The sequence below is a fragment of the Hyperoodon ampullatus genome, assembly GCF_949752795.1.
Source record: "Hyperoodon ampullatus genome assembly, chromosome: 14".
NCBI lineage: Eukaryota > Metazoa > Chordata > Mammalia > Artiodactyla > Ziphiidae > Hyperoodon > Hyperoodon ampullatus.
Window position 1 is genome coordinate 35186036 of NC_136927.1, and position 9195 is coordinate 35195230.

A 9195-nucleotide genomic window follows, 5' to 3' on the forward strand; every position below is an offset into this window, starting at 1 on the left:
CCCCTTACTTTCAATCTGTATGTGTCTCTAAGTCTGAAGTGGGTCTCTTGTAGACAGCATATATATGGGTCTTGTTTTTGTATCCATTCAGCCACTCTGTGTCTTTTGGTGGGAGCATTTAGTCCATTTACATTTAAGGTAATTATTGATATGTATGTTCCTATTCCCATTTCCTTAATTGCTTTGGGTTCGTTATTGTAGGTATATTCATTCTGCTGTGTTTCTTGCCTAGAGAAGTTCCTTTAGCATTTGTTGTAAAACTGGTTTGGTGGTGCTGGACTCTCTCAGCTTTTGCTTGTCTGTAAAGGTTTTAATTTCTCCATCAAATCTGAATGAGATCCTTGCTGGGTAGAGTAGTCTTGGTTGCAGGTTTCTCTCCTTCATCACTTTAATTATGTCCTGCCACTCCCTTCTGGCTTGTAGAGTTTCTGCTGAGAGATCAGCTGTTAACCTGATGGGGATTCCCTTGTGTGTTATTTGTTGTTTTTCCCTTGCTGCTTTTAATATGATTTCTTTGTGTTTAATTTTTGACAGTTTGATTAATATGTGTCTTGGCGTATTTCTCCTTGGATTTATTCTGTATGGGACTCTCTGTGCCTCCTGGACTTGATTAACTATTTCCTTTCCCATATTAGGGAAGTTTTCAACTATAATCTCTTCAAATATTTTCTCAGTCCCTTTCTTTTTCTCTTCTTCTTCTGGAACCCCTATAATTCGAATGTTGGTGTGTTTAATGTTGTCCCAGAGGTCTCTGAGACTGTCCTCTGTTCTTTTCATTCTTTTTTCTTTATTTTGCTCTGCAGCAGTTATTTCCACTATTTTATCTTCCACCTCACTTATCCGTTCTTCTGCCTCAGTTATTCTGCTATTGATCCCATCTAGAGTATTTTTCATTTCATTTATTGTGTTTTTAATCGATGCTTGATTCATCTTTAGTTCTTCTAGGTCCTTGTTAACTATTTCTTGCATTTTGTCTATTCTATTTCCAAGATTTTGGATCTTGGAAATAGAATCTTGGATCAGCTTTACTATCATTATTCTGAATTCTTTTTCAGGTAGACTGCCTATTACCTCTTCATTTGTTAGGTCTGGTAGGTTTTTATCTTGCTCCTTCACCTGCTGTGTGTTTTTCTGCCTTCTCATTTTGCTTATGTTACTGTGTTTGGGGTCTCCTTTTTGCAGGCTGCAGATTCGTAGTTCCCGTTGTTTTTGGTGTCTGTCCCCCGTGGCTAAGGTTGTTTCAGTAGGTTGTGTAGGCTTCCTGGTGGGGGGGACTAATGCCTGTGTTCTGGTGGTTGAGGCTCGATCTTGTCTTTCTGGTGGACAGGTCCACGTCTGGTGGTGTGTTTTGGGGTGCCTGTGGCCTTATTATGTTTTTAGGTATCCTCTCTGCTAATGGGTGGGGTTGTGTTCCTGCCTTGCTAGTTGCTTGGCATAGGGTGACCAGCATTGTAGCTTGCTGGTCGTTGAGTGAAGCTGGGTGCTGGTGTTGAGATGGAGATCTCTGGGAGATTTTCGCTGCTTGATATTATGTGGAGCTGGGAGGTCTCTTGTGGACCCGTGTCCTGAAGTTGGCTCTCCCACTTCAGAGGCACAGCACTGACTCTTGGCTGCAGCACCAAGAGCCTTTCATCCACCCGGCTCAGAATAACAGTGAGAAAAAGTAGAAAGAAAGAATTAGTAGAAGAAAGAAAGAGAGAGGGAAAGAAAGGAAGAAGGGAAGAAAGGAAGGAAGGAAGAAAGAAAGAAAGGAGGGAGGGAGGGAGGAAGGATGGAAAGAAAGAAAGAAACGAGGGAGGGAGGAATGAAAGCAAAAGGAAGAGTGAATGGAAGAAGGGAGGGAGGGAGGAAGGAAAGAAAGACAGGAGGGAGTGAGGGAGGAAGGAAAGAAAAAGAAAGTGGAAAGAAGAAGGGTGGGAGGGAGGGAGGGAGGAAAGAAAAAGAAAGAAGGAAAGGAGGAGCGGAGGGAGGGAGGGAGGAAGGGAAGGTAGGAAAAAAAGAAAGAGCAGGTAAAGTAAAATAGAATAAAGTATGAAATATAGTAGCGTTATTAAAATTAAAAAGTAATTATTGAAAAAAAAACGGACAGATAGAACCCTGGGACATATGGTGGAAGCAAAGCTATACAGAGAGAATCTTACACAGAAGATTACACATACACATTCACAAAAAGAGAGCAGGGGGAAAAATAAAAAATCTTGCTCTCCAAGTCCACCTCCTCAATTTGGGATAATTCGTTGTAAAAAGAGGAAAAGGGCGAGAAGTCTGAAATCTTGCTAAGTCCACCTCCTTAATTTGGGATAATTCGTTGTAAAAAGAGGAAAAGGGGGGAAAGTCTTAAATCTTGTCCTCAAAGTCCACTTCCTCAATTTGGGATGATTCGCTGTCCATTTATGCACTCCACAGACGCAGGGCACATCAAATGGGCCGTGGAGCTTTAATCCGCTGCCTCCGAGGCTGCACAGAGAGATTTCCCTGTCTCTGCTCTCACAGCTCCCGGGTCTCAGCCTTGGACCTGGCCCCGCCTCTGCGCGTAGGTCGCTGGAGGGCGTCAGTTCTTCGCTCAGACAGGACGGGTTTAAAGGAGCCGCTGATTCGGGGACTCTGGCTCACTCAGGCAGAGGGGAGGGAGGGGCGCGCAGTGTGGGGCGGGCCTGCGGCGGCAGAGGCCGGCGTGACGTTGCAGCAGCCCGAGGCGCTCCATGCGCTTTCCCGGGAAAGCCGTCCCCGGGTCCCGGGACCCTGGCAGTGGCGGGGTGCACAGGCCCCCGGGAAGGCGGGGCGGACAGTGACCCGCGCTCGCACACAGGCCCCGCTGCGGCGGCGGCGGCGGCGGCGGCAGCAGCCCCAGCGTCCCACGCCCGTCTCCGAGGTCCGCGCCTGTCTCCGGTGCTTCCCCAAGCAGCCCTCTTAATGCCCTCTCCTCGCGCACCAGGAAACAAAAGGGAAAAAAGTCTCTTGCCTCTTCGGTAGCTCCAGACCCTTTCCCCGGACTCCCTCCGGGCTAGCCGTGGTGCACTAACCCCTTCAGGCTCTCTTCCTGCCGCCAGCTCCAGTCCTCTCCCTGGGCTCCGACTGAAAGCCGATACCCGAGCCTCAGCTCCCAGCCCCGCCCGCCCCGGCGGCCAAGCAGACAAGCCTCTCGGGCTGGTGTGTGCCTGAGGGCACCGATCCTCTGTGCCGGAATCTCTCCGCTTTGCCCTCCACACCCCTGTTGCTGTGCTCTCCTCCGCTACTCCGAAGCTTTCCCCCTCCGCCACCTGCAGTCTCCGCCCGCGAAGGGGCTTGTAGTGTGTGGAAACCTTTCCTCCTTCACGGCTCCCTCCCACTGGTGCAGGTCCCGTCCCTATCCTATTGTCTCTGTTTATTCTTTTTTTCTTTTGCCCTACCCAGGTATGTGGGGAGTTTCTTGCCTTTTGGGGGGTCTGAGGTCTTCTGTCAGCGTTCAGTAGGTGTTCTGTAGGAGTTGTTCCACGTGTAGATGAATTTCTGATGTATCTGTGGGGAGGAAGGTGATCTCCGCGTCTTACTCTTCCGCCATCTTCCTCCGGGGTCTTCATGTCTTTTTGACATACCTACGCTGTTCTTTGACTACATCCTTACTTTCTGACAAAAAATATTCCAGTCTCATCTTTTACTTTTCTTGCTTTAGACCTGGAATCAGCCATTTATCCAAGAAGCTCTTAATCCTTTTATTTCAGAATGGTGCTTAGAAACCAACATCTGGGCCTTAGATATGCTCATTACTGTATATATTGCTTGTATGGGTATCTATCTATATTTACTGAAAATCACTGGTTTACACCAATACATTCAATTCCATCCAGCAACACAGAGTTCATTCTAATTTTCTCCCTTTCCATATTTGTAAATCCCTTTACTGACAGTGAGAAACTTAACTTCTGCTACCCTCAATGTATTTACTTATTTGATCCATCCACCTATAGGTACCAATACCCATCATTGCTGCCACCCCTGCACACCCTACTCAGACTCCAACACCTTGTGCTAGGCTCCCCTCCCACATCGATGCCTTATTCAACCTGCATTGGCTTTGGTGCCCCATACCTGGCCACTCTCCCATGTGCAGATAACCCTTTCACTCTGCTTAGGTTCGGACACCTTGCAGTGGGCCAGACTGTCATGTAAATGTCCTCTTCATTATGCTTGGGCTTCAACACTATGTACTGTCCCATTACAGCTTTGCCCCACTTCCCTGAAGGGATGCCTAATCATGTTCAGCCCCACCTAGTGACTTTTGGACTGAATTATCCAGGAAGGAAAGGGGAAAGGAAGAGGAAAAAGCTAGTATGTTTTTAAATTTCAATTTTAAATTGTTTATTGCTTATATGTGGTTATACAATTAATTTTTTATATCAAGCTTATGTCCTATCACTTTGTTAAATTTACTAATTAGTTTTAGAGGTTGGAAGATTTCTTTGGACATTCTACATACACAATAATGTAGTTTGCAAATAATTAGAATTCTATATTTTTTCTAATCTTTATACATTTATTTTTCTTTTATTTTTTATTGCACTACATATGATTTCCAGGATAATGCTGAATACAAGTGATGAGAGCAACAGTATTGCCTTGCTTTTATCTGGGGGAAAGGATTAACATTAAGTATGGTAAGAGATATGGTGGTAGCTGTAAGTTTTTCACAGATTTGCTTTTTTTTTTTTTTTTTGCATTACGTGGGCCTCTCACTGTTGTGGCCTCTCCCGTTGCGGAGCACAGGCTCTGGACGTGCAGGCTCAGCAGCCATGGCTCACGGGCCCAGCCGTTCCGCAGCATGTGGGATCTTCCCGGACCGGGGTACAAACCCGTGTCCCCTGCATCGGCAGGCGGACTCTCAACCACTGCGCCACCAGGGAAGCCCTATTTTCTCTTTTTATTTCAGTCTTGGTAGGCATTTATGAATTTCATTAGTCTGTTTAAGAACCAGCTTGTGACTTTATTTATTTTCTCTATTGTTTCCCTGTTTTTTACTTTCCTAATTTTTGTTCTTTATGCTCTCTTCCTTCTGCGGACTTTGTTCTTTTTCTAGTTTGTTAAGGTAAAACCTTACATAAAGGATTGGAAAATAGAGGAGTAGATGTAAGTAAATATTTTGTGGGCCATGCAGTCTCAGTTACAACTATCCTACTTTTCCATTGCTGCATGAAAGCAGCTACAGACAAAATGTAAATCAGTGGGTGTACCTGTGTTCCAAAAAAGGTTATTTATAAAAACAGGCAGCAAACTAGATTTAGCCCATGGCTATAGTTTACTGACTCCTGCCTTAGATTATTGATTTTAAAACTGTATCCCTTTCAAATAATAAGCATTTGATACCCACCCTAAATTTTCCTCTAAGCACTTCTTTAGCTACATCTCATAAATTTCGATATGCTCTATTTTCATTATTATTCAGTCCAGAATATTTTCTAATTTCCCTCATCATTTCTCCTTTGATTTATGAGTTACTTATAAATGTGTTTTTTAACTTACAAGTTGGGGATTTTCTAGATATTTTATTTTTTATTGAATTGTAATTTAATGCTGTTGTGGTTAGAGAATATCTTCTGTATGATTTAAAATTTTTTATATTTATTAAGTTTTTGGAGAATGTTCCATGTCAATTTACTTTATATGTTTGAAGCTCTGTTGTTAGGCCCTGTAACAGTTAGGATTGTTACGTCTATTTGATGACTTCATACTTTTATCATTATGAAATGTTCCTTCTTATCTATAGTAGTACTATTTTATTTAATTTTACTTTGTTTGGTATTAATATTGACATACCAGCTTCCTTATGCTTAGTATTTATATGGTATACATTGTACATCAACCTGTATTTTTCTTTATAATTAAAGTGTATTGTTGTTGTTGTTTGTAACAGTTAGTTATTAGATATTTTCCCCTCAGCAGTCTGACAATCTCTGCCTTCTAACTGGATGGTTTTGTAATTTAATGTAATTAATATGATTGAGTATTACGACATTTTCTTTGGCATAGCTTGAGTGAGTTGTTTTGATTCTTTGGCTGAGAGCAACTGTCACTCATGACTTTCTATGTCTGAAATGGAAGGGAACCCACTGACTTTATTCTGAGTACTAAAATTTCCAGATAAATTTGAGATACAATACAACAAATGTTGATAATGCTGCCTCAACCAATGCAGTACCTTGACTACAATAATGTCTTTGATTCTCCATCCCTCCCTATGTCTACAGCCTTTGCAATATGACATTGTAGCTCCTTTCATAAATAGGTGGAACTTGTTTCCTTTCCCCTTAAGTCTGGGCTCACCTTGTAACTTACTTTGGCCAATAGAATGTGATAGAAGTGACAGTGTGTCAGTACTGAGAGTAGACCTCAGTAGGCTTTGTACCTTCTACTTCTTCCCTTGGAACTCCATCTAGCTGCCATGGGCTAGCCTGATGGATGTAGAGATTCACAGGACTCAGTCACTCCCTCCCCTCCTGCCAGCAGCCAACCAAGCATAAGCCATATAATGCTATCCTTGACCAGGTAACTCCTAGTGACTTTGCCAGCTGACTGCAGACAGAAGGTCAAATCACCCAAGCATTGCTCAAATCAATAAAACTTCCCTGTTTATCGGCAGACTCCTCAGCAATAATAAATGCTTACTGTTTTAAGCCATCAGTAAAGATGATACAGCTACTTAAGTTTCCTTCATTCAAGTGAAGATTGGAATATACTCTGCAATAAGGAGGTGAATTCTGTGTAGTCTTGGCAGTCTTGCTGAAGGATCCAGTCATCTGCATGGGATAGGAAGAAAACAGAATAACTTTTTTCAACAGCCTGCCTGAGAATTCCACTTGGGAAGAAATTGTTTTTATTTGCAAAAATATGGTAGAAGCCTTCTTATCTGATACAATTAGAACTGGTAGTTGGCTGGTTAATCTAGCAGAAGTATTAGAATTGCCTATTAGTCATGAGCTTTCAGCTTTCTGTGGGGAGCAGTCAGTATGTTTTATAGAGGAAATGGAGAATGTTGCTTATTTTGATAAAGTGGATTTAGTGGAGGTTGGTTAGGAACATACTTTCTGTAGCTTGTGGCTCCCCTATTTATGGAAAGAGAGGGCCTAGATGGATATCTAAGAAGAGAAGGAATCATTATTATATATAAAAGTCTGAGTTCTGAATCACAGATGTGGAAATGATGCCCCTCCTTCATTCATTAAGGCAGAAGACTTTACTGTATTTTTCCAAACAAATAAGGATTTATTGAGCCCCTCTTGGGAGCTTGATAAAATTAGGAATTTGTTCCGTTCACCCACTATATCGCAAGTACATTAGTGCCTGGCACAGATTGAGTACCATCTACCAGTTGAATTTATAAGTAGAAGGGAACTTATATCATTTGATTGAAAGAGTAAAAATTAATAATTTTAAATCTGGCAGCCGAGTTTCTTTTAGGGAGAGACCTACCGCTATTTAGGAAAATAGCTTCATATAGATGACTTGGGTTTGGAAGGCATAGTTAGAAAAGAGACAGTGAAATAAAGAGATTGTGAAAACTGACTTGCATAAGAGATTAACAGTAACTTGGGAGTTACGGCTTGCATGGGGCAAAGGAAAGGCTCGTAGGAGGAGGAAGGAGAGAGAAAATGGGGCTGAGGTGGGTGGTCCATGGGAATCCTGTTGGCAGGCAGGGAGGCTGAAGGAATTTTAAGACAGTGAGGTGATTTGCTGCTACAGTTTTGGCTGTGGTGTGAAATTTTCTTCACTGTCCCAAACTTTCAGTAAAAGTCCGCCACACTTACAGCCTGGGGTTCAGGGATGGAGATCAGTGTCTGGTAACAGTGCAGAAATGGGCAGGCAGTGTGTTTATCAACAGACTGAATGGTCTCACCTGAATTGGGGGACTCTGAGCTAGAAATGATTAAGTGATTATGACAACCCTGTCTCAATATCTCAAGAATCTCCACAGAGATGGGGATCAGCATTGAGCTTTTCCACAGCACATGGCATGTGGCTTGAGCTAATTTCATTTGAATTTCAAAGGAATGAGTGATTCAGGGAAGCTGATAACAGGATGGTGTGGATATCATTTTAGATATTAAGAAAATAGACCTTTTAGGTGATTGCCAAGTTGATTGGCACAAGATGCTAGGAATAAGCAAATCTTCCAGAGAAGATTGCTCCAAAGGAACTTTTCACCTTTACACCCTACTTTTCATTAATGTAACTGGATAAGGCATAGGGAGATACCCTGCCATTTTTTCTGCTTTAACTTACACTCAAAGACTATTTTTTGGCTTTAAGTACATGTTAAACACACACACACACACACACACACACACACACAAAACATATATTTGTTTCTTTTCTGGTTGGAGATAGTGATAAATTCTTAACTTATCATTCTTAATTGATAAAGTCTGTGCAAACTGTTCTCTTTTATCATTGTTCTCTATTATCTCTCCCATACTAAGATTTGAAAAATAGAAATTTACAAAGAATTATTTTTCAGAATGTTTTTAGCAACATCACATGATTTTAATATTTTTATGGTTAGAAAATTTCCCCCTTGTCCACTTGAGTATCACACAAGCTTCTCATAACAGAGCCTTGGTATAGCGCTAGTTAGTCACTCTGGAGAGGGGTGGATGAAAGGTAAGCCTCCTTCAGGCACCTTTTAAAGAGGTTTAGTCATTGAAGAACCTGGTTATAGAGGTCTGAAGCCTGGGTGTCAGATCAGAGCAGGAGCCCTGGGGTAAAAAATGTCTAACTTCCTTAGCCCCACCCTTGACATTTGTTTCTTGGATTAGGTGACTGCCTACCCCTGGGGGTTTTCTGATTGAGGAAGCAAGGGGATCCTGATGCATGCCACACCTCTACCCTGCCCCCCAAATTATCTGTCTCTTTTTAATATTGATTTATAGTTCTTTATATATCTGATTATGAGTCCTTTGTTACATATTTGTATCTTCTTCTGCTATGTAGCTTACCTTGTAAAATGATATTTTTTGAGCTGAATTCCTTAATTTTAATTAAATATAATGTATCCGTCTCCCCCTTCTTCCTTTATGGTTAGTGGTGCTGTTGTTTGGTTCTGTTTAAGAAAATTTTGCCTCTCCTAGGGTCATAAAAACATTCTCCTATATTATTTTCTATGCATTTCTTGTTTTCTTTTCATGCTTAGGTCTATAATCTATTGGAATTAGTTTTGTGTATGGT